The sequence below is a fragment of the Mandrillus leucophaeus genome, unplaced genomic scaffold (genome assembly GCF_000951045.1).
Source record: "Mandrillus leucophaeus isolate KB7577 unplaced genomic scaffold, Mleu.le_1.0 Scaffold196, whole genome shotgun sequence".
Lineage (NCBI taxonomy): Eukaryota > Metazoa > Chordata > Mammalia > Primates > Cercopithecidae > Mandrillus > Mandrillus leucophaeus.
Genome location: NW_012101987.1, coordinates 2,665,804 through 2,692,460, shown reverse-complemented (window position 1 = coordinate 2,692,460; position 26,657 = coordinate 2,665,804). Strand labels below are relative to the sequence as shown.

The window sequence follows — 26,657 nt, the reverse complement described above, 5'->3', positions numbered from 1 at the left end:
TCCTTTAGATGTTAATCCAACTGGGCTGGTGCACCTAAATAATTAATAAGTATCTTCCTGAACCCCATCGGTCTCTCTGATTCCTTAAAAATCCTGCTACAAAATGAAAGATATTACAACCAACATCACAGAACTACAAAAGATCATTCAAGGCTATTGTGAACACCTTCACATGCAAAAACTAGAAAACCTAGAGGAGGTGGATAAATTCCTGAAACAATACAACCCTCTAGCTAAAATCAGGAAGAATTGTTAACCCCGAACAGACCAATAACAAGCAGCGAGATTGAAATGGTAATAAAAAAAGTACAGGCCGGGCGCGGTGGCTCACGCCTGTAATCCTAGCACTTTGGGAGGCTGAGGCAGGCGGATCTCGAGGTCAGGAGATTGAGACCATCCTGGCTAACACGGTGAAACCCCGTCTCCACTAAAAGTACAAAAAATTAGCCAGGCGTGGTGGCAGGCACCTGTACTCCCAGCTACTCCAGAGGCTGAGGCAGGAGAATGGCATGAACCTGGGAGGCAGAGCTTGCAGTGAGCTAAGATCATGCCACTACACTCCAGCCTGGGCGACAGAGCAAGACTCCATCTCAAAAAACAACAACAAAAATGAACAACAACAACAACAAAATTGCAACAAATCCAGGACCAGACAGATTCACAACTGAATTCAACCAGAATTTTAAAAAAAATTGGTACTGACACCAAGAAATATTGACACTATTTTAAAAGATGGAGAAACAAGAAATCCTGCACAAATTATTCTATGAAGCCAGTATAACTTTAATACAAAAACCAGGAAAAAACATAACAAAAAAAACAGCTACAGATTAATATCCCTGATTAACATAGATGCAAAAATTCGAAACCAAATACAAGCTAACTGAATCCAAAAGTATATTAAAAAGAAAATCCACCACATCAAGTGGGTTTTACACAGGAAATCCAGAAATAATTTAACATACACAAATCAATAAATGTGATACACCACATAAAAGTAATTAAAATTAAAACGTTGGTGTTTAAAGACTGTAAATGCATATTTACAAATTTATCTGATACGGCCTTGGAGGAGAAGTTCCAGTTTAAAAAAATGACAGTTTGTGTTTAATAAATAAAGGCATGAGAGGAAGTAAGTAGCAAGTTGAATGACAGGTATTTGAGATGAAAATCTTCAAAATCCAGGTTACAGGTGTACTGTTTGGATTTAGTGTAGTCTTGAGTCTAGTGTCCACAAAGAATTATTCAAATGAAATTTAGAAGAATTATAAGTATGACATTGAATTAAATCCCTTAGATATTTTGATAGTAAAATTAATAGCCATGAAGCCCTCAACTTCTTATTTGAAATTAAGTTTCTTATTTGAAATTAAATTTCTTATTTGAAAAGTTGACATTTATGAGCTCTGAAGATTGCTAAATTAAATAATTTATAGCTCCAAAAACAAAAATATACTTGTATATGTCATGGAGAGAAAAAATGCAAAATTTATAATGGAGTTACATTAACCTTGTTGTTTTCTTTCACTAATTTCTTATATGGTATAAATTAAAGTTCAGACATTTATGGGGAGAAAAGGCCCTCCCACCACCACCCTGCCACCTGCTAGCTCTGATGGAGTTGGAAAAGTTAGTCTGTGGTGCCAAGATAGTAATGAGTCCTCAGACGTTGTATACTGTAAATTATGGTATAATGCCAAATGCAGCAAAATATTCCAGCTATAAGTTACAAGTTTGGTCACTTTGAAGCTTGACATTTTAGTTTGCTATTACGTTAAAAACATCTACATAGGTGTTAGTTTCTCAGGAGTATATCGTTAGTGTTGACTTTTCCTGTAAAACAAAATGTTATCCTTCTTGGCCTGCCTTGCATTGTATAATAGACTTCTTTGTTGTCTCTCATGCTCCTTGGGTTACTTAATGGTTTATGTAGCCATAGAAAGCTATCGGTAACAGTTTCATGCTTATACCAAAGAATTAAATCTGATCCTTAATATCTGATATCTTTCTGGTACTTTACTGATAAGGGATTATTGGAAGTCAGTCACAGAACTTGAAAATAAATTCTAGGTCTTCTTAGCTATTTGATCCTTTTCATATAGGCCAAGAACTCATTCCAAAACATTTTTGCAAGTATGAGTGCCTACATTTGGTCTAGAAATAGTACATTTTAGTCTGATTTAGAATTACTGGTAGTTTATTTTAAAGCAAGGAAAAGCAGTTGGGCACAAGTTTGCTGTTTTTAGAACGGTTTGTGAAAATATGGTATAAAGGTGTTTTCCTTTTCATGTTCTTAACTGTTATTGTATAGAGCTGACAATGCCATTTTTTTGGAAACCCTTAAAAATTGCCCCAAATATTGACATTGAGTGTATCAAATAACAAATTGTCTTTGATATGTTAAACTTTTTTTGCTCTTCATGCATCTGTCATTTAATTTTACATGTAATATTTTGCCTTTGGTACAACTAAATTAAAACTCTTGAGTGCTCACATGTTGTATATAAACAAAATAATATGCTTTGTTGAAGGAAAATTATCTTCATTGGAACGTGGTTGTAAACATCCTTGTTTAGTTCTTAAAAGTTTTTTTTTTAAATGGGATGCAACTTAAAATTTTCTTTGCATCAATGTATATGCAAAACATTGGTGCAGTGCATCACAAAATGAAAGTTTGTATTTAATGGGGAGGTACTCTACACTGTACTTTTTGGTGTTTTTTTGGAAAAGTTACATTTAGATCTATTCTGAAGCTGTTCAGTTTTAACAAATAAAATGTTACAGGTTTCACATAAAAAAGAAAATAAAAAATTACATAATCAAACATAATCATCTCAATAAATGCAGAGAAAGCATTTGACAAAATTCAGCATCGCTTTATGAATAAAACCCTCAGCAAAATCGGCATACAAGGGACATACCTCAATGTTAAAAAGCCATCAGATGTTCACTCTCACAACTTCTATTCAACATCATACTGGAGGTCTTAGCCAAAGTAACCTGACAAGAGAAAAAAAATGAAGGGTCCAAATTGGTAAGTAGGAAGTCAAACGGTTGCTGTTTGCTGATAATATGATGGTATACCTAGAAAACTTTAAAGACTCCTCTGAAAAACTTTTAGAACTGATAAATGAATTCAGCAAAGTATCAGGATACAAAATTAATGTACACAACTCAGTGGCAATCTACAAATTCCATGCAATTTCCATGAAAATACCACTATTATTCTTCACAGAAGTAGAAAAAACAATGGAATCAAAAAAGAGCTCACGTAGTCAAAGCAACACTAAGCAAAAGGAATGGGTCTGGAGGCTTTGCGTTACCTGATTTCAAGCCATACTATATGTTATAAGGCCATGGTCCCCAAAACAGCATGATACTGGTATAAAAACAGGCACATAGACCAATAGAACAGAAAAGAGAACCCAGAAATAAATGCAAATAACCTGCTCCTGAATTTTTTTTGAGACAGTTTCTCACTCTATTGCCCAGGCTGGAGTGCAGTGGCATGATCTTGGCTCACTGCAACAACCACCTCCCAGGTTTAAGCAATTCAACCTCCTGAGTAGGTAGAATTACAGGCACAAGCCACTATGCCTGGCTAATTTTTCTATCTTTAGTAGAGACAGGATTTCACTATTTTGGCCAGGCTAGATTTGAACTCCTGACCTCAAGTGATCCATTCAACTCAGCCTCCCAAAGTGCTGGGATTAAAGGAGTGAGCCACAATGCCCAGCCTCCTGAATGAGTTTTGAATCAACAATGAAATTAAGATGGAAATTTAAAAACTCTTTGAATTGAATGACAATAGTGACACAACTTACGAATTTCTCTGGGATACAGCAAAAGTGGTGTTAAGAGAAAAGTTCATAGCAGTAAATGCCTACATCAAAAAGCATTTGTGCTTTAAAAATATTAAATATTTTAGCACAAAAATATTTAGCACATTTTAGCACAAATAAACTATGGAAGGTCACACCTCAAAAAACTAGCAAAACAAAAACAAACCATATCCAAATGCAGCAACACAGAAAAAAATAACAAAGATCAGAAAAGAACTCACTGAAATTGAGCAAAAAAATACAAGGAGATAAAATGAAACAAAAAGCTGGTTGTTTGCAAAGATGAACAAAATTGATAGGCCAATAGCAAGATTAACCAAGAAAAGCAGAGAGAAGATCTAAATAAGCTCAATTAGAAATAAAACAAGATATTACAGGCAATACCGCAGAAATACAAAGATTATTGAAGGCTACCATGAATATCTTTTCATGCACAAACTAGAAAACCTAGAGGAGATGCATAAATTCCTGGAAATACACAATCCTTTTAGATTAAACCAGTAAGAAAGAGAAACTCTGAACAGATCAATAAGAGGTAACGAGATTGAAACAAAAAATTGCCAAAAAAAAAAAAAAAAAAGTCCAGGAGCACAGGTATTCACAGATATTTTTATCATCAGACATTCAAAGAATTGGTACCAATCTTATGAAAATATTCCAAAAGATAAACAGAGAATCTTCTCTAAATCATTCCATCAAGCCAATGTCATCAAAGTACCAAAACAAGAAAAAGGCATGACAAAAAAAAAAGAAAAACAAAACAAAACAAAATATTTCTGATGACTGTAGATGATGAAAAAATTATCAGCAAAATCCTAGCTAACCAAATACAACAGTATATCAAAAACGTAATACATCATGATCAACTCTATTTCATACCAGAAATGCAGGGATGGTTTAATATATGCGAGTCAATAAATGTGATATACCACATAAACAGATTTAAAAACAAAAATTTCATTTTTATTTCAATAGACTCAGAAAAAGCATCTGACAATATCCAGCATCACTCAGCATTAAAATCCTTAGCAAAATCGATACAGAGGGGACATAGCTTAAGGTAATAAAAGTCATCTATGACAAATCCACAGCCCACATTATGCTGAATGGGAAAAAGTTGGAAACATTACCCCTGAAATAGGGAACAAGACAAGGATGTCCACTTTCACCACTTCTGTTTGACATAGTAATGGAAGTCTTAGCCAGAGCATTCAAACAAGAGAAAGAAATAAAGGGCATCCAAATTGGAAAAGAGGAAGTCAGACTGTGACTGTTCATTGATGATATGATTGTATACCTACAAAACACTAAAGACTCATCCAAAAAGCTCCTAGATCTGATAAATGAATTCAGTAAAGTTTCAGGATACAAAATCAATGTACACAATTCAGTAGCACTGCTATACACAAACAGCAACCCAAACTAGGAATCAAATCAAGAACACAACCCCTCTTACAACAGCTGCAAAAAAAAATAAGAAGAAGAAGAAAGAAGAAGAAGAAGAAGGAGGAGGAGGAGGAGGAGGAGGAGGAGGAAGAAGAAGAAGAAGAGGAAGAAGAAGAAGGAGAAGAAATACATTTAAGGAGACAAAAGATTTCTACAAGGTAAATAATAAAACACTACTGAAATAAATTATAGATGACACAAACAAATGGCAACAGATTTCATGTTCATGGATAGGTAGAGTGACTATATGAACATGACCACAATGCCAAAAACAATCTACAAATTCCATACTATTCCCATAAAAATAGCATCATCATTCTTCATGGAACTAAAAAGCGGAGACAACTGTAAAATTCATATGGGACCAAAAAAGCCCACATAGCCAAAGCAAGACTAAGCAATAAGAACAAATCTGAAGGCATTGCATTACCAACTTAAACTATACAACAAGGTGATAGTTAACAAAACAGTATAGTACTGGTATAAAATAGGCATATAGACCAATGAAACAGAATAGCAAACCCAGAAATGAACCCAAATACTTACAGTCAACTAATTTTTAACAATGTTAACAAGAACATAAAGTATAAAAAGGACACCTGAGGCCAGGTGTGGTGGCTCACGCCTGTAATCCCAGCACTTTGGGAGGCTGACACAGGTGGATCACCTGAGGTCAGGAGTTCGAGACCAACCTGGTCAACATGGCAAAACCCTGTCTCTACTGAAAATACAAAAAATTAGTCAGGCATGGTGGCGAGCGCCCGTCCCAGCTGCTTGAGAGGCTGAGGCATGATAATTGCTTGAACCCCGGAGTTGGAGGTTGCAGTGAATCGAGAGTGCCCAAAGGATTATAAATCATTCTACTATAAAGACACATGCACACATATGCTTATTGCAGCACTGTTAACAATAGCAAAGACTTGGAACCAACCCAAATACCCATCAATGATAGACTGGATAAAGTAAATGTGACACATATACACCATGGAATACTATGCAGCTGTAAAAAGGGATGAGTTCATGTCCTTTGCAGGGACATGGATGACTGGAAACCATCATTCTCAGCAAACTATCACAAGAACACAAAACCAACCACTGCATGTTCTCACTCATAAGTGTGAGTTGAACAATAAGAACACATGGACACAGGGAGGGGAACATCACACACCAAGGCCTGTCAGGGGGTGAGGGGCTAGGGGAGGGGTAGCATTAGGAGAAATACCTAATGTAAATGATGGGTTGATGGGTGCAAGAAACCACCATGGCACGTGTTTAGCTATGTAACAAACCTGCACATTCCTGTACATGTACCCCAGAACTTACAAAGTATTGAACAAAATTAATATCCATGTAGGGTTTTTTCTACCCTGATGTACTTGATTCAATCTATTCAAGATATTGAATATATATCACTGAAGATACATAATATGAATAAGCTACTTGAAATCATAGAAATGGTGTTTGCTGGAATTATCACATTAAAGAAAAATGTCAAGGTTTTTTTTGATAGAGCTTTAGGAAGCAATTTCAAAATTCCTGGTAAAATAAAAGTTGCACCTACTCTTGAATTCAGCAATTCCTCTTCTAGATACATTCTCTGCAGGAACCCCTACCACATGCAGGTGGAGACACGAGCTATTCATTTTAGTGTTGTTTATGACAGAAGAAAACAAAAAGCCTAAATGTGCCTCAACAGGCAAATGAATGAATGAACTGTAATAAATTTTTACTAAATGAACTTAAGCCTACAAGTATCAACATGGATAAATCCCCAAAAATTCATGTTGAGGGGGAAAGTTACACAACCATATTAGAGTATCATACCACTTATAGCATATTTTAAAACATTACAATAACCTGAATATTATCTGTCCATCATATATATGCAGCAATGTTATTAAAACAGTAAATAATAAACATCTCAAAAAAATTAGGTGGATGCAGTGACACACAACCGTAATCCCAGCTACTCAAGAAACTGAAGCAGGAGAATGGCTTGAATCCCGGAAGTGGAAGTTGCACAGAGCCGAGATCACACAAAGGGAGACTCTGTAGGGGAAAAAAAAAACACTTTTAATATTCTAATTAATATATAGAATTGAAACAACTATATACAAGAGAAACAATTCTGTATGTAAAATGTATAAGAAAAGTAGGATATGTTTTTGGTAAGAAAAGTTACTAGCAGACGTGAGAATATGGGTCTTGTTTAAGGAAAAGTGATTTTGCCTGGTCTAGAGGTTTTTAAGGACTATTTTAACTTGAGGGGATAGAAATAATAGGTAAATCTGAATGGATATACAAACTTGGAAAAGACAATAAAAAATTGTAAGATGTTATAAATGTGTACGGAAATCTTACCTTGCAGTCAAAACTGTTTGACATTGAATAGATTTGTGTATACGATTTTCTTAAAATTAGCTGTAATATTAAAAATACACTAATACAAAACTAAAAATTTTGATTAAATCAAGTTTTTCTTAAAGTATTGATTTGCTCTCAATGAGATTTCAAGAAATATTAACTTTTAATTTTGAAATCTGCTTTTTAAAAAATTCTCAGATTTATGTCTCAGAATTTCAACTTTTCCTGTATCTTGATACGTGTATGATTTGAAGATCACATCATTGACTTCTCTTCCTTTTTCCCTTGAAAAGACATATCTTTTTGCTGGGCTGCAATGATACCTGTTTCCTTCAACTTTGAAGTTCATTCAACTTTTTCTTCAGCTCCTGTAACATTTTCCCCCTAGTTCTAATTCTCCTGTTATGGCATAACACTATAATGTTTATCTTAAAAGCAGTATTTTCCTCAAATGTAACATGATTTTGTACTTGTGACTTTTTGATATGAATTGTTTCATGTAGCCAGGGAACTTCCCACTTTGTCATTAGGAGTCATGTGTCTCCCTGCTCAAGGTACTAGTTTTCTTGTTCACCTTTTTCTATAATGCAACATTCTCACAAGACCCTGGACACATTCTTCCTGTGTGTAATCAAATGCAAGTACCCTTTTTATCAGGTTTGACTTCCAAGTTATCTAAATGAACATTCTATAAAAAGAAGCAACCACACTACAGGAGGTTTTTCTTTACCTTTTTGATGACTGGCCTAAAAGTAAAGATTTTACATTTATCAAGATAATCCTGTGTTGTCTTTATTGGTTTTTCTGGTTGCTTGGGAAAACTGAGCAGTAACAGTGTTAAGGTTTTTATATTGGTGGAACTTTCTGTATTGCTTTTGGGGTCTTTTGGTTATCACTCTAGCTAAATGAATAACTATGCTTTTGGGGTCTTTTGGTTATCACTCTAGCTAAATGAATAACTATTATTTTAAAATGACCTGTAATTCTGTTTTGATTAAGTGTTTTGGACCTTTGACATCTTCAGTAAGACATTTGGAAAACTGTAAGTAGGCATTATCAAATCATAAATAACATTGATCTTCTTTTGGTTACATATATGGATATGTTATCGATATAAAATTTCCAAAAATTATAAAGATTTATAAAAATCTAATGTGATATTGGTCACACTTTGTGTTAAATCTTTTCTAATGTTATATCTGTATAGATATATTATTAGTCTAAGTATCCCAAGGATTTCATACAATTTACAAAATTCTGCTGGTCCTAATATGATGCTGTTAGTCATAATTCTATATGCTTCATATAATTAAAAAATTAAATTTCTCGCCAATTGAATTCTTTCATCAGATTTTAATCATGGCTATTCCAAGTTTTTGTCATCCAAGTTACTCTTTTGAATTCTTTTCTAAAAACAATTGCAATCATCTATAATTAAAATTACTTTTCATGAAAAGGATTTTGACAAATACTCTTAAATACAACTCTGATAACTTCAGAGATTATACCATTGGACTAAAAAAAACTTTCCGGGACTCTATGGTAAAAAGCTGCATGAGGATTGCTGACCCGATATTCAGCAGAAAAGAGGAAGCAGTAAAAGAAATGAGCTTTTCATGTGAAGCTTATTTTGCACACAAATTTATCATACTATGATTTGTCTTTGGTAAAAATGGGGAATCCGAGACAGAGAAATTACACTTCGAAAGAAAACTATAACACACATGTCTCTGCTACCATTAAACCAAATATGTAACTTTCAGAATGTGCCAGGAACTTTATGTGCACCTCCTGCATATACGTTTGTTTGTCAATATATCAACCACCCGTGGGCTTGGGAATGTGTTGACAGCTGGCACATGAGAGATACTTGTCTATTAGGTTATCTGGTTACTCCCGTTTCTATCTGTATTTCCAGTGTCACTCAGCACTGAACCAGTTTCTTAGAATTGTTTTCCAGGACTAGACAAACCCTACCTGAAAACCAAGAAGACAGACTTTGGCCTGTGTTTGGCAGATATCTATCACCATGGTGGGGAGTGGTCCCTTATGAATATAGGGTTAGAAATCTGTCAGTCACTCTAGATAACTTAGCGAATGAGGCAACTGAAGCCTTAGCTACCCAACACAAATTTTAGACTTTTAAGGCAGGGTAGTTCAGGATAACAGAATATCCTTAGACCACATATTGGTGGAGCAGAGAGGAGTTTGATGTTATTATAGCTAACACAGCATGTTGTGTTTACATCAATACATCTTCTGAAGTTAAAAGACATTTAGAAATAATAAGACAAACTTATTGGCTACCACAAATTCTTAGAGAAGAAGGAGGTACCAGGTGGTTCTCAGATTTATTTTCCCTGACCCCACACAGAATTTGATCTATGCTCCAGGGCATAGTCAAATTGGAACTTTATCTACTGTTAATATTCATTGTTGTATATCTGGTCATCTGGTAATGCTGCTTCCAATGCTATGTCAACACTGTTTTTCAAAAGCAATGCACTAGTGATGCAAAATGTCAGTGTTGAACCAGACATTAGAGAATATCTTCAAATTAATATGAAACAATTTGATTCCTCACATTGAGACCTGCACCCCTAGTCAGAAGGAAGAAGCTAGAGTGGACATTTTCCCTAATTCCTCATGATGGAAAAATGCACGTAGGACAAGGGGGATTAAATTTATTGCCCAAGGAATTTAAAAAAAAAACAAAACTAATGATGTTACAGCCTAAATTTCCATGGCATGTTTTATACTACCTTCCCCTAATTTGCACACGCAACATGAGTCAGCATATAGAGGTAACTGCTCATGCCCAAGGACCTTCCAGACTTCCCCTCTCCCTCCACCAATAACCTACTCATCTCAGAAGACACCCTCTGTACCTTTTCTAATACAAACGCTGCCTTGAAGCCAGCGTGGGGAGGCAGACTTGAGCTTGACACCTGACTCCTTAGGAGTGAACTTGCAGTCTAAAGCTTTTCTTTTCTCAAAAACCCAGTGTCACAGCATTGGCTTCTAGCGTATCAGACAGCGAGCCTCTTTTGCTTCATAACATGATTTATCTAACTTCTATGAAGTTGGAGAACTGGACAAACTGACGTATGTTAATAAAAATCAAAACAGGCTGCATGAGGTGGGATGGGTGAATATTAGCTGAAAAGTTACAAGGGAGTATTTTAAGTGTTAATGAACATGATCTATATATTGATAGGACTTGTCAGATACTTTAAGTGATATAAAGTTTTAAAAATCTGTAAAGCTGCCAGGTGCAGTGGCTCATGCCTGTAATTCCAGCATTTTGGGAGGCCGAGGCAGGTGGATCATGAGTTCAGGAGATCGAGACCATCCTGGCTAACACCTGTCTCTATTAAAACCTGTGAAACCTGTCTCTACTAAAAATACGCTGTCTCTACTAAAAATACAAAAAATTAGCCAGGCACGGCGGTGGGTGCCTGTAGTCCCAGCTACTCGGGAGGCTGAGGCAGAAGAATGGTGTGAACCTGGGAGGCGGAGCTTGCAGTGAGTCGAGATCGTGCCACTGCACTCCAGCCTGGGGGACAGAGCAAGACTCCATCTCAAAAAAAAAAAAAATCTGTAAAGCCATTCACTTTACGCCTGCAGATTTTACTACATTTTAATTTTATAATAATATAAAATAACAAAAAAGAGGTAAAGAATAATCATTAAACAGTAATAGAGATAAGCATCTTTTACTTACAAATATCCCCCTGTCACTAAGCATATAACTGACCAACCTAAGATGTCAGTTGCTGGTTGAGTTCCAAGCAGAATGTTAGGGCATTCTCTGGGGTTTGTTATGGCTTCAGAATCCATGGTTACTGGGCAGAGCCCTGTGGTGGCTGCAGTGCCATGGAGCGGCTGCCATCCTCTGAGGGGTTGGGCCCTGGGCTGATCCTTGGGAAGCTGGGCAAAATGGTGGTGGAGCTGCTGTTCCCTGACCTGAGTCCACGCCTCACCTTCTGCCATCTCCAGGAAAAGACACCGGTGTGTCCGTCTCTCATCAGCTTATTGGTGGGTCTGTTCCTTAGGAGTTAACTTTATGGAAAGCATAAAAAGTAGCTTGTGGAAACACTGGATTCTCAGATATAGAAGGAATGCCAATTCAGTGACAAGTTTAGTACTGCCAAAGAGGAGTACACAGAGGTCAAGTCATCTTTACAGAATGTCAGGGTAGACAAAGTCTTTTTAGATACACCCAGCCTTATAGATGCTTACAAAATATTAAGAATACCAAGTCAATGCTATTGGGCGGTGAGAGTGGTGAGTGTGAGGATTAGGCAGTGGTCAGAGTGACCTAACTCTGTGAAAAAATGGCCAGAGAGGATGTGGGAAGGGGTGAAGGCCACCATGGGTCTGATGATGCATGGAGCCATTGCTATAATAGAGTCTAATTTTAATATAAAAGGTCAGAGGCTGCCATGTGAGAAATAGGGCAAAGTAGGGAGACTGGGTGGGAGAATGTGACAGTGATTGAGGCTGAGGATGGCGATGACTGGACCCGGGGAAGCAGTGGAGGTGGAGATGGAGAGATGGGGTTGGGCTCAGGATCTGTGCTGCAGGCAGAGGCCATGGGACTTGCTGATGCCTTTGGGTGCAGAGAAGAGGGGAATCAGGATGAGGACAAGGTGTCCTGTGTGAGCATCTGAGTGACGGGGTGTCCTTCACTGCAACAGAGAGAGATGGCAGAGGAGTGCATCTGGATGATAGTTGTTTGGGAGAAGAGTGAAAACTTTTGACACCAGAGTAGAAATACAAAGTGCTCCAAGAAATATAATGTAAAAGATTCAGAGGAACTATCATGGGGACAGCTATCAATGTGATGGGTCATGACAGAGTGAAGTTACTACAGCAGAGAAGACATTCAAGATCACCAATATAAGGCCAGGCGCGGTGGCTCAAGCCTGTAATCCCAGCACTTTGGGAGGCCGAGACGGGCGGATCACGAGGTCAGGAGATCGAGACCATCCTGGCTAACACAGTGAAACCCCATCTCTACTAAAAAATACAAAAAAAAAAAACTAGCCGGGCGAGTTGGCGGGCGCCTGTAGTCCCAGCTACTCGGGAGGCTGAGGCAGGAGAATGGCGTGGACCCGGGAGGCGGAGCTTGCAGTGAGCTGAGATCGCACCACTGCACTCCAGCCTGGGCGACAGAGCAAGACTCCGTCTCAAAAAAAAAAAAAAAAAAAGATCACCAATATATTCCACAGGATAAATCCAATGGTCCTGTTGTTGGCCAGAGCCCTTAGGTTTTCCAGTATCAACAATACCATAGAGTCTCAAGAGTGACCTACCCAAGTCTGTTCCTGCAAGCTGGGGCTTGAGTTTTGCAGAATCTCCATAGCTCAGCCTCCACCACATACATGTGTATCCATGTCCACATGCCATATACATGTGCATATTGATGAAGATGAAGATTCTCTCTTTGACCAGGCTCTAGAGAGGCATTCCTGAGTTCTTTTCTAAACTTAGGGCTCAACCTTGGCCCAGGAAATGTAGACTCATCACCAATTATTGAGTCCACCTCTTCCCTTGTATTTAATGGCTTAAACAGACATTCACGTAGTTCTATCACCTCAAGGCTGTAGTTTTGTACCTATTAACAAACCTGTCTCCTTTCCCCTGTGCCCTCCCCTCCCTATCCTCTCACAACCACTATTCTATATTTCCAAGAGAACAAGTTTATCAATTGCATGCATGAGTGGGATCAAGTGGTACTTGTCTTTTTCTGCCTGGCTTATTTCACGTAACATAACATACATAGGAGTGTGGATATCTCTTGGACATACTGATCTTATTTCTTTTGGCTAATATACCCAGTGCTGGGATTGCTGGATCATATGACACTTATTTTTAAATTTTTTTGAGAAACTATTATATTATTTTCTATAACTGTTTATAAGTGCTCCCTTTTCTCCATATGCTTACGAATACTTGCTGTCTTTTTATTTTTTGAGGGGAGACATTCTGACTGAAGTGACACATTACCATGGAGCTGTTGTTTTGATATGCATTGTCTTTGTTTTTTCCTTAAATAGGAATCTTTTTATTATTTTTTACTGATTTTATAAGTAACACATTCTCATAGTAAGAAATTTAAACAATTTAGAGATGAGTATTGAATTTAAACAATTCAAAACTCCCATAAACATGTTCCTCAAAAAAATCACTGTTGAAAATTTGATGCATATTTTTTGATTTTTTATTGTATTTTTAGTTCCAGAATACATGTGCAGGATGTGCAGGTTTGCTACGTAGGTAAATGTGTGCCTTGGTGGTTTGCTGCACAGACTATCCCATCATCTAAATATTAAGCCCAGCATCCATTAGCTATTCTTCCTGATTCTCTCCCTCCTCCAATTCCCCTACCCTCTGACATGCCCAAGTTTGTGTTATTGCCCTTTCATGTGTCTGCATGTTCTCATAATTCGGTTCCCACTGATAAGTGAAAATATGCAGTATTGGGTTTTCTGTTCCTGGATTAGTTTGCTGAGAATAATGGCCTCCAGCTCCATCCATGTCCCTGCAAAGGACATGATCTCATTTCTTCTTATGGTTGCATAGTATTCCACAGTGTATATCTACCACATTTTCCTTATCCGGTCTCTCATTGATGAGCATTTGGGTTGATTCCATGTCTTTGCTATTGTGAGTTGCACTACAATGAACATACTTGTACATGTATATTTGTAACAGAATGATTTATATATTTTTGGGTGTATACCTAGTAATGGGATTGCTAGGTCAAATGGTATTTCTGTTTCTAGATCTTTGAGAAATTACCACACTGTCTTCCACAATGGCTGAACTAATTTATATTCCCACCAACAGTGTAAAAATGTTTCTATTTCTCCACAGCCTCTCCAGCATCTGTTGTTTCTTGATTTTTTAATAATCGCCATTCTGACTGGTGTGAGATGGTATTTCATTGTGGTTTTGATTTGTATTTCTCTAATAATCAGTCATGTTGAGCTTTTTTCATGTTTATTGGCTTGAGGTACATTTTCCTGATGATTAGTGATATTGAGCATTTTCTCATATATCTGTTAGTCATTTGCATGTCTTCTTTTGAGAAATGTCTATCCAAGTCTTTGGCTTCTTTGGAAATCAAGGTTTTGGGGCTTGTTGTTGTTTGTGAGTTGTTTGAGCTCCTTATGTATTTTGGGTATTAGCTCTATGTCAGCATTATCATTTGCAAATATACTTTCTCACTCTGTGGGTTGTCTTTTTGCTCTGTTACCTATTTCCCTTGACATGCAGAAGCTTCTCAGTTGCATGTAATGGCATTTGTCTATATTTGCTTTGGTAGTCTATGCTTTTGAAGTTTTATTCAAAAAGTCCTTGCCTAGACAAATGCCATGGATATTTTTTCCTATGTTTTCTTCTAGTAGTTTCATAGCTTCACATTCCAACACTTAAGACTTTAATTCATTTTGAGTAATTGTTGCATGTGGTGAGAGGCAAGGGTGTAGTTTCATTTTTCTGCATGTTGATATCCAGTTTTCCAAGCACCAATTATTAAAGAAGTTGTCCTTTTCTTATTGTGTGTGCATGGCACTTTTGTTCAAAAGTCAGTTTGCTGTAGATGTGTGGATTTATTTGTGGGCTCTCTATTCTGTTCCATTGGCCTATGCATCTACCATGTTGTTTTAGTCCTTAAAGTTTTGCAGTATGTTTTGAAGTCAGTTAGTGTGATGCCATCAGCTATTTTTTTTTTTCCATGATTGTTTGGCTATGTGTGGTCATTTGTGGTTCTATACAAATTTTGGATTTTTTTTTTCTATTTCTATGGAGAATGTCATTGCCATTTTGATAAGGATGACATTGAATCTGTAGTTTGCCTTGAGTAGTATGAACATTTTAGCAATATTAGTTTTTCTAATGCGTGAATATGAGGTTTCTTTCTATTTGTGTGTGTTTATTTCTATAATCAGTATTTTGCAGTTTTGATTATAGAAATATTTCACTTTGGTTAAATTTATTTCTAGGTGTTTTACTCTTTTGGAGCTGTTGTAAATGATGTTATTTTGTTTTTTCAGAAAATTTGCTATTGGTGTGTAGAAACACTTTTTTATCAGGTAATTTTACTGAATTTCTAGAACACACAAGAGTTTACGCTTTATAAATAACTCTAAGAGAAATACATGAAAGAAAGACTTCCAAAACATCTCATTACCTTGTTGACATTAACGTTCTCACAATGAGGAGATCCCCAAATATTGGGAACCAGCCCCCAATATTTCAATGTAGGTTCTTTTCTATTTTCCCTAAGCGTCTGCCAGTCTGAGAAATAAAGAGAAAGAATACAAAAGAAATAAATTTTACAGTTGGGTCTCCATGGATCATACCACATGTTGGCAGGTTCAGTGATGCCCACCTGAGCTGCAAAACCAGCAAGTTTTTATTAGCGATTTTCAAAGGGGAGGGAGTGTACAAATAGGGTGTGAGTCTCAGAGACCACGTGCTTCAAAGGCAATAAAATATCACAAGGCAAATGGGAGCAGAGCAAGATCACAAGGCCAGGATGAAATTAGAATTACTAATGAGGTTCCATGTCCCACTGTGCATGCATTGTCATTGATAAACATCTTAACAGGAAACAGGGTTCAAGACCAGAGAACCAGTCTCACTAGAATTCACCAGGCTGGAATTTTCTAGTCCTAGCAAGCTTGGGGGCACTGCAGGAGACCAGGGCATCCCTTATCTTCAACTGCATAAGACAGACACTCCCAGAGCGGCCATTTTAGAGGCTTCCCCCTGGGAATGCATTCTTTTCCCAGGGCTGTTCCTTGCTGAGAAAAAGAATTCAGTGATATTTCTCCTATTCACTTTTGCAAGAAGAGAAATATGACTCTGTTCTGCCCAGCCCTGCAGGCAGTCAGGCCTTATGGTTATCTCCCTTATTCCCTGAAAATCACTGTTATCCTGTTCTTTTAGGATGCCCAGATTTCATATTGTTCAAACACCCATGTTTTACAAACAATTTGTACAAATAATGCAATCATCACAGGGTCCTGAGGCGACATACATCCTCAGCTTACGAAGATGACAGGATTAAGAGATAAGTAAAGACAGGCATAGGAAATTATAAGAATATAAAAATATTGATTGGGGAAGTGATAAATGTCCATGAAATCTTCACAATTTATGTTCAGAGATTGCAGTAAAGACAGGTGTATTATAAAAGTATTAATTTGGGGAACTAATAAATGTCCATGAAATCTTCACAATTTATGTTCTTCTGCCAGCTTCAGCTGGTCCCTCCGTTCGGGGTCCCTGACTTCCCACAACACCCTGGCCCCGAGTCAATGTGGAAAAGCCTTCTTGTAGAGCTCACATCAGAAAAGTCAGGTATATTATTCAAGTATTAATCAAAGGAAAGCAGAAGTGGCTACCTAAGATCATATAATGTAGACTTCAAAGAAAAGAAAATTACCAGAGACTTAAAAGAATATGATATAATGATAAAAGAATCAATCTATCTAGAAGACATAATCTAAAATATTTATGCACCAAACAACACAGCTGCAGAATTAGGAAAGTGAAAAAGTGATAGGACTGAAAAGAGAATTAGATAAATACTATTCAGCAATAAAGAGAAATGTATTTGAGGCACAAAAACAACTTGGAAAAATCTTCAAGAAATTATGCTGAGTGGAAAAAAAAAGTCAATCACAAAACTTTCTATATTTTCCTGGGAAGCTAAATTTATGAAAATAGAGAAGAAATTAGTGGTGGCAAAATATTAGGTCTAAAGTAAGTATGGTAGGCAACAGGGGGAGTGGGTTTGGTTATAAAAGGACAAGAGGAGATATTCTAGTGCTGGAACTGCTTACTATCTGAGTACTATCTACAGGATGGCAGAGAGGGAAACTCTGGACCATTCTTCCTCTGAAACACATACCAATTAGCAAAAATTAGCCCTCAAATTCTATTGCTGAGAATTATAAATTAATTGAAATACTGCTGTACTGTGGGAGAACGAATATAGTTTTTGTGGAGTCCTTTGGGTTTCTTTATATAAGATGATGATGTCTGCAGACAAGAACAATTTTGACCTCTTTTTGTAAATCAATTTGGGTGCTCTGAATTTGTTGATGTGAATATGTTCTTTATCATGTTGAAATATGTTCTATCTATACCTAATTTGGTGTTTAACTAATTTGTTAGCTGTGGTTTTGTTATATATCTTCTTTATTGTGTTGAAATATGCTCTTTCTATACCTAATTTGTTGTTATTATGTTGAAATGTGTTCCCCCATACCAATTTGTTGAGGAAAGTTGATGTGTTAAATTTTATCAAGTATTTTTTCTGCATCTATCGAGATGATCATATGTTTTCATCTTTCATTCTGTTTACACAATATATCTCTTTTATTGGTTAGCATATTGGGAACTATCTTTCCATCTCTTAGATGAATTCCTGGATTTCCTAGCCCTTGCAAAGGTACTTTTGCATATGGATGCTTGCAAACTTGATGTTTCTATGGGAAGATGGTCACTGGACAGTTGTATTTTGCAAGTTGGTTCACCCCTCTCTCTCTTAAAGATTATTTCCAAAGATGCCTTTCTAATTTTTCTAGAACTGATTCTCAAGTCTCTGACATTGAGGGTTTTTAATGTTAAATATTTGTGTTCCAATGGATTTATGTTTTGGAAGATAAATTTCTCTTAGACAAGGGAAAAGAAACAACTGTGGTGTTCATATGGAGGAGATGGGGGAGGACAGCCCTTCCACTGTTCTCAGGTGTCCAGGGCCAGATTTCCTTACCCTGAGCTCAGCTCACCCCACGCACACCTACTGGGAAGTAGACAAAGAGGAAGGAGCAGGGGCTGTTCATCATTTGGAAGTCATGGGGTGTTCTCAGGAGAGCAGAGGACCTTCAGGGAGACTCAGGTCTGTTTGACAAACGAGGAAGCATTCGTGCCACATGAGTGCTGACACAGCAGTTTTCAAGGTGTTTTCTGAGCATGAATTCCCCAAGATGCACAAATGAAACACTGCCCAAACCTCTTGGGAAACTGTGACCTCTCATCCTCTTCACAATAACACAATGGACATTTGCATTTTCTGAAACAATGTGACCTTGGGACTAACTTAGACAGTGCGATTTATTAAAATCCAAGCAACTTGCATTTATATAACATCTGGAAAGCACTGTGTTTATGCATCTCAAATCTTAATTATAGTCCATGTTGCTTGCAACTCAGAAAAGTGGGTGAAGCATGTTTTCTGTCTCTGTCAGACCCCAGCAGCCAGAAATGTATTGCCTCCTCTCTACCTTTCCAGGTGAAAGAAGTGCTGTATTTGCTACATACTCAGTGCCGTGCTCACTTCTGAAATGTACATTCTGCTATCTTTCTCGGTATCAGGTCTCTGAAGGCCTGCCCTAAACTCTTTCTTTCCTATACAGCTAAATTTACCACTCAGTTAATCACTTCCTTTATGAGGTCTTTCTCACTCCACATCCTGCCAACCTAGCCTCCCTCCTCCCCAGCCTGGATTGAGTGCCCTCCTCTATACTTATCTCTACCATTCAACAAATAAAAGTAAAGAGGTGCTTCTTTATCACTTGCTTTGTTCTAGGCACTTAAAAGTGCTCAATAAATACTTGGGAGTGAATCTGCAACTAGTATGTTTGCTCTGTGAACAAGAGTATTTTATTTTACTCATAGTTGCAGCTCTAGCACCATGTAAGCAACTGCCAATAAATACATTTGTTTGACAAATAAGTATATGTATTATGTGCACATAAAACTCCTAATATTCTCATAAATCAAAATACTAGTTAGTTAAATAAATTAATTAGTACATTAATAGACGTGATTGGGATAGGGAAAGGGGCTGTTTGAGTCTAGTCCATACTTGAAGATTTACAAATATGGTGGAAACTAAACAACATACTTCCTTTAAATGCCTACAGTAAAAAAAAAGAAAGACCTCCAGTCAATAACCTAACTTTATACCTGGAGTAATTAGAAAAAGAGTAACTAAACCAAAAGCTAATAGAAGAAAGGACATAATAAAGATTAGAAATAAAATACAGATAGAAATAAAATAATGAAGACTAAAATAAAGGAGAGAACAGAAAAACAATAGACAGAATTTAAAAACCTAATGTTGACTCATTGAAAAAATTGGAAAAATTGACAAATATTTAGCCACACTGGCAACAACAAAAAGGGAGATGACAGAAATAACTAAAGAGAAATAAAAATGCAGATATGATTTACAATCCTAAAAGAAACAAAAAGAATTAAAAGAGAATACTATGAACAATTATAAGTCAACAAATTAGATAACCCTGATGAAACAAACAAATTTCCAGAAACATAAAAATTGTCTACGCTGACTCAGGAAAAACTGGAAAATCTCAAAATATATGTAACAAGTAAGAGAGTGAATCATTCATCAAAAGCTGCCAACAGAAAAAGTCAATGAAGGCAGACCTTCATAGGTGAATTCTACCTAGAATTTAAAGAAGAATTGAAACCAATACTTCTCAAATTCTTCCCAAACATAGAAGAGGAGGGAATATTTTCTATTGTATTCTAATATGCCAGCATTATTATCCTGAGTATATTAGCCAAATAAAGACATGACAAGAAAAAATTACAGAGCAGTATCCCCTAAAGATAGAGATATAAAACTACACATATGGATACACACATACAAACAAAAATACAAGAAAGATGTATGTATCTATTAGTACGTTAAGAGGATTGTACATCATGGCCAAATGGGGCTTATCTTAGAAATTCTAGTCTGGGTCAACATAAGAAAATCAAGTAAAATACCACATTAATAAAGTAAAGGGAAAAAACACAGTATAATCTAAATTGCTACAGAAAAGGTATTTGAAAAAATCCAACTTCCATTTATGATAACGAAGAAAACAAGGAATACAGTTTCTTCAATGTGAAAGGAGCATTAGTGAAGAATCCACAGCTTACATTATAGTCACTCATGAAAGAAAGTTTTCCTCTGAATATCAGGAAGAAGACAAAGATACCCACTTTCACCAGTGCTATTTAACATTGTATTGGACATTCTACTCAAGCAATTAAACAAGAAACAGAAATAAAGACATCCATTGTAAAGGAAGAAGTAAAACTATATATACTTACAGGTGAGATAGTCCTAAAGATAGAATATCATAAAGAATCAACAAGAAAGATACTATAGCTAATAAACATTCAGTAAAGTTTCTGGGTACAAGCTCAACACACAAAAATCATTTGTGTTTCACATTTGCAAAGACAATCTGAAGAGGGAGTTAAGAAAACAATTCTATTTATGGCAGCATCTAAAAGAATAAAATACCTAGAAATAAATTTAACCAAGAAGGTGTAATACTTGTATACTGAAAACTACAAAACATTACTGAAAAGTACTAAAGAAGGCATAAATAAATGAAATAGAATCTCATGCTCATGGTTTGGAAGATTTCAGATTGTTAAGATGACAATACCATTCAAAATAACCTACAGATTAAACACAATTCCTACAAAAACTCATCAACATTTTTGCAGAAATAAAAAACTGATCCTCAAAGTCACGTGGAATTATAAGGGGCCCTGGGTAGCCAAGATAATTTTTAAAAAGAAAAACAGTCAGAGGACTCACAATTTCCAATCTCAAAATTACTAAGTTTCTAATTAGAAAGCTACAGTTATCAAAACAATGTGGTCATAGCATACGTATAGACATATAAACGAATGGAATACAACTGACATCCCTAAAATAAACTACCCATGGCCAACTGGTTTTTGACAAAGTTGTCAAATCCATTCACTGGGAGAAAAAAAAGTCTCCAACAAATGATGCTGGGTCTACTGAATTTCCACATGAAAAAAATGAATTTATAGACTACCTTAAACCACATACAAAAATTAATTCAAAATGGCTGAAATATTGCAGGATTGATAAGGAATCAGAGAGACCAACGAGGTTGAGGAGGATATTTATTATTTAGGTGCACTGACCCAGTCGGATTAACATCCAAAGGACTGAGCCCTGAACAAAGAGTCAAGTTACCTTTTAAGTATTTCGTGGGTGGGGGGAGATTTGTGCTGGGGGAAGCATATTACAGAAGCAAGAAACAAAGACAATTATTTAATTAAGACATGCATTACATCATTTCTTACTTTTCAAGGAAAAACATGTTTTATGACTTGAGTTTATCTGTCTAGTGACCTTGCAGCTACACAGCTAGAGAAACAGGGTCTTCACAATGCCTGGGAAAGGGAGAGATAAGGCTCATCAGTCACAGAAAAATAGGCAGTTAATTTTCAAAGGACTCCAGCTCTTTCTCTTTCTCAGGGGGAATTGGGTTTTCTTACATACAACTGAGTTTCTGCTTACACATTCTTTAATTTTTTTAAATTCTTGTTTCATAATAACCTAAATATAAGAGCTAAAACAGTAAACTGTTTAGAAGAAAACATAAGGTAAACCTTTGATTTGGTGCTGGATTCTCAGATATGACGTGAAATGCATGAGCAACAGAAGAAAAAATAAATTAAAAATACTTCAGTGGTACACCAAAAAGCTAAAAAAAAAAATTACCCCTTGATGCAACAATTCAACTCATATATATATACCCAAAAGAATTGAAAATAGGGAATTGAACATATGATAATATGCTAATGTTCACCAAAGCATTATTCATGATGGCCAAAAGATATACATGAGCAGATGAATGAATAAACAAAATACAGTACACACTACAGTGAAATATTATTCAGTCAGGAAAGAAAAAGTTCTGACACTTCCTACATATAGGTGAAACTTGAAAGCACTATGCTAAGTAAAACAAGGTAGACACAAAAGAGCAAATATTGTCATAATGCTACTGACATGAAATACTTACAAAAGTCATATTCATAGAGAAAAAGTAGATCAGAGGTTACCACAGGCTGGTGAGAGGGGGAAATGAATAGTTATTGTTTAATGGTTTTAGACTTTCTGTTTGGAGTTATGAAAACATATTGGAAATAGAAAGTGAAGATGGTTGCACAACATTGTGAGTGCAATTAATGCCACTGAATTGCACACATAAAAGTGGTTAAAATAGTAAATTTCATGTTATGTGTATTTACCACAATAGAAAAAAAGATATTGTCAAAATGTTTCAGCATAATTTGTTGAATTCCTGCAATTAATTTCTTTTTTTTTTTTTTTTTTTTCATTTTAAACAAGAAGTTTGTTTAAACAACAAGATGCTTGACTTGAAAGGAAAACTATCTAGGATTCTTTTTTGTTTTAGAGTAATTTATCCCTACTTAAAGACAGATTGTCCTACATGTATCAGCTACATACAAAAAAGTTAAAAAATTGTCCTTGGCTTTACAATGATAAATGAAAAACATTAAAATTCCTCAATTGAACAAGGCATGCAAGGATTTTTATGTTGTGTTTTTGTTAAAACAGTGAGAGCAAAATAACTTACTGGAATATAAAGATAAGAGCTGAATGAGCATGCCACTAATGGAGAAAGGGGGTATTTTCACAGAATCAGTATTTTTCCACATCCCATCTCCACTTGATGTCAATCAAAACATAACATTGGCTGTTTAGTTAAAAAAAAAAAAAGCAGTATGCTTGTGCACATATACCAGTTACTTTATGTACAATAAAGGAATGGGGAGGGGGAAATGAAAGAATAGAGAAAACTATACGGTAGTAGTCAGGATGTGGTGGAATCAAATTGCAGTTTTCTAATTGAGAATGTAATCTTGGTCTTTAAAGAACAGAGTTCTGGAGTAAAGAAGCAGGTTCCCTTTTCACTAGACACCTCCCATCTGCTATTGGAATACATCAATTGTTATCTTCATCCTCCATTTCCAACTGTGCAGGTGTGTCTGTTTCATTGATTGGCTGCCCATCGAATCGGAATCTGATCTGCCTCATTGATAATCCCTGTCGTTCACATTAGGCTTTCATTAGTTTACTAAGTGGTATATGCCTCTTAATCTTAAACCGCACCACAGAACCATCCTGCCCCGCCACCTTCAAATGAATATGATCGTTGTTCTCAGTCTTGACTCCTTCCTTGGGCTTTTCGTCGACCATGGGGAGCGCCTTAGTCTCCTCAGCTGCAGCTTCACAAAAGAGGTACCACGTTCGCACCAAACGAGCACACAAGCAGCACCAGGAGCGGCAGAAGAAGGAGTCGGCAGCGGTGGACGAAGGAGAGCTTGAGAGGTTTTTTTTGTTTTTTGTTTTTTTGATTCGGAGTCTCACTCTGTCGCTCAGGCTGGAGGGCAGTGGCATGATCTTGGCTCACTGTAACCTCCACCTCCTGTGTTCAAGTGATCCTCCCACCTCAGCCTCCATAGGCACACACCACCACACCCAGCTAATTTTTTGTGTTTTTTAGTAGAGATGGCGTTTTTCCATGATCTCAAGCTATGTGTGCACCTCAGCCTCCCCAAATGCTGGGATTACACGTGTGAACCACCAAGCCTGGCCCTGCATAGAATTTCTTCTGCATTTTTATCAACAATCCATTTGGCATATGTCTTAGTTCCAGTGGCCATAATAAAATACCACACACTGTGTGGCTTAAACAACAGTTATTGTCTCACAGGTGTGGGGGCTGAGAGTCTGGTATCAGGATATCAGCATGGCAAGATCCAAGTGAGGGCCTGTTTCCATCTTGCAGATGACCACTGCGTGTTCATGTGGCCTTTCCTCTGCACATGCATGTGAAGAGAGCAAGCTCTCATTTCCTTTTCCTATAAGGCATTAATCTCATCTTAAGAGCCCAACTCTCATGAACTAATCTAACCGTAACTACCTCCAAAAGGCTCCATCTCCAAATACCACCATATTGAGGACACAGGCTCCAACATGTAAATTTGGGGGAGACACAAACATACAGTCTATAACAGCATATTTCTGAGTCAATGTCTAGATTTTCCATTCTTTTTCCTTTTTTCTATGTGTGGATTCCATCAGTGTGTATATTTCATTAATACCCTGTTCTGTGGGGGTTCGGTCAGGCTGGTGGGAAAAAAATTAGTTATAATAGCCACAAACCCTCTTGGAAGGCCTGAGAGTTTGCATAAGCTCCAGTAATAAATCTGCCTGAAGGCAGCCAGAGTCTCTCTGCAGCAGCCAGAGAGCTTAAGGTTCAAATACAAATGAATGTAGAGTAGTTTATCTAACTAACTTGTTTACTCATGTGGTCTTAAGACTAACCTTTGTTTTACGGCAGGTGCTTAATTGCTTTCTACTCGGAAAGTCCACAATGTCAATTACCCTCTAGTGGTGTTTACTCACGACCTTTGTCAATTAATATCTACTGAATAAATGCAAGTCTCGCTAGCTGAGTGAGGCTGTGGCTGCTACTAAGTGGCCCAAATGCTCAGCTGGACTAGCAAAGCAGAATATCTGTGTGTCAGTGTACTTTTTTCACCCGTTGTTGGGTCAGGGTCTGTGGGACGGACCTCCACACTGTTCTCTTATTGCAACTTTATACAGTAGTCCGCCCTTATCCAAAGGAGATGCATTCCAAGACCCTCAGTGGATGCCTGAAACCTTGGATAATATTGAGCCCTGTGAATACTGTATGTGTGTGTGTATATACATATAAATATGATAAAGTTTAATTTATGAAATAAACATGGTAACAGATTAACAACAATAACTCATCAGAAAACAGAAAAATTATAACAATATGCCAGCATCACTACACTTGCACTTTAGGGCCATCATTAAGTAAAACAAAGGGTACTTGAACACAAGCACTGCAATACCATGACAGTGGATCTGATAGCCAAGACAGCTACTAAGTAACTAGCAGGTGGGTAGCATATACAGCCTGGGTGTGCTGGACACAGGTTGATTCATGTCCATGGAGTGATGGCATAGGACTGTGCAAAATGTCACCATACTACTCAGAATAGCATCCAATTTAAAACTTATGGATTTTTTATTTCTGGAATTTCCCATTTAATAGTTTTGAACTGCAGTCAAACTTAGGTAACTGAAACTGTGGAAAGCAAACCCTCAGGTGAGGGGTGACCTGTTATAAGCCTTCACACTGGCTTACACCATATGATGAGTCCTCATGCTATACTTTCTTTTAAAATTTTTTCAGATATGTCTAGTTCCTTTGCCTGTTTATTCAAATTTTTCAATAAGGTTATTTAGGACTAAAACACCTCATTGGGATTTTGACAGGAATGCCAATAAACCTATAAATCATGCCGATGGGAACTAACATATTTACTATGTTGAGTCTTTCAATCAATCAAGAAACCATATATCTTCAATTGTTTCAGTATTATTTTCTTTCTTTCATCAGCATTTTGTAATTTTCAGCACAAAGGTCTAATATATATTTTGTTTAATTTATACCAAAATATTTCATTTTCTATGGAATGATTATTAGCGGTTTTTTTTCTGATTTTTAAAAAATTATACTTTAAGTTCTGGGGTACATGTGCAGAATGTTCAGTTTTGTTATATAGGTATACACGTGCCATGGTGGTTTGCTGCACCCATCAACCCCTCCCCCACATTAAGTATTTATCCTAATGCTATTCCTCCTCTAGTTCCCCTCCCCTTAACAGGCCCTTGTGTGTGATGTTCCCCTCCCTCTGTCCACGTGTTCTCATTGTTCAACTCCCACTTATGAGTGAGAACATGCAGTGTTTGGTTTCCTGTTCTTGTGTTAGTTTACTGAAATAATGGTTTCCAGCTTCATCCATGTCCCTGCAAAGGACATGAACTCATGGTTTTTTATGGCTGCATAGTATTCCATGAGTATATGTACCAAATTTTCTTCATCCAGTCTATCATTGATGGACATTTGAGTTGGTTCCAAGTCTTTGCTATTGTGATAGTGCTGTAATAAACATATGTATGCATTTATAGTAAAGTGATTTATAATCCTTTGGGTATATACCCAGTAATGGGATTGCTTGGTCAAATGGTATTTCTAGTTCTAGATTCTTTTTTTTTTTTTTTTT

General features: G+C 36.7%; 1 protein-coding gene and 1 pseudogene across 1 annotated transcript in view; both read right to left on the bottom strand.

The window, feature by feature from the left end:
* LOC105538628 (zinc finger protein 708) overlaps positions 1-26,657 on the bottom strand; it is a 315,682-nt gene that overhangs the window by 135,171 nt on the left and 153,854 nt on the right. The gene's annotated exons all lie outside the window — the stretch shown is intronic.
* On the bottom strand, positions 23,466-23,848 carry LOC105538633 (annotated as a pseudogene).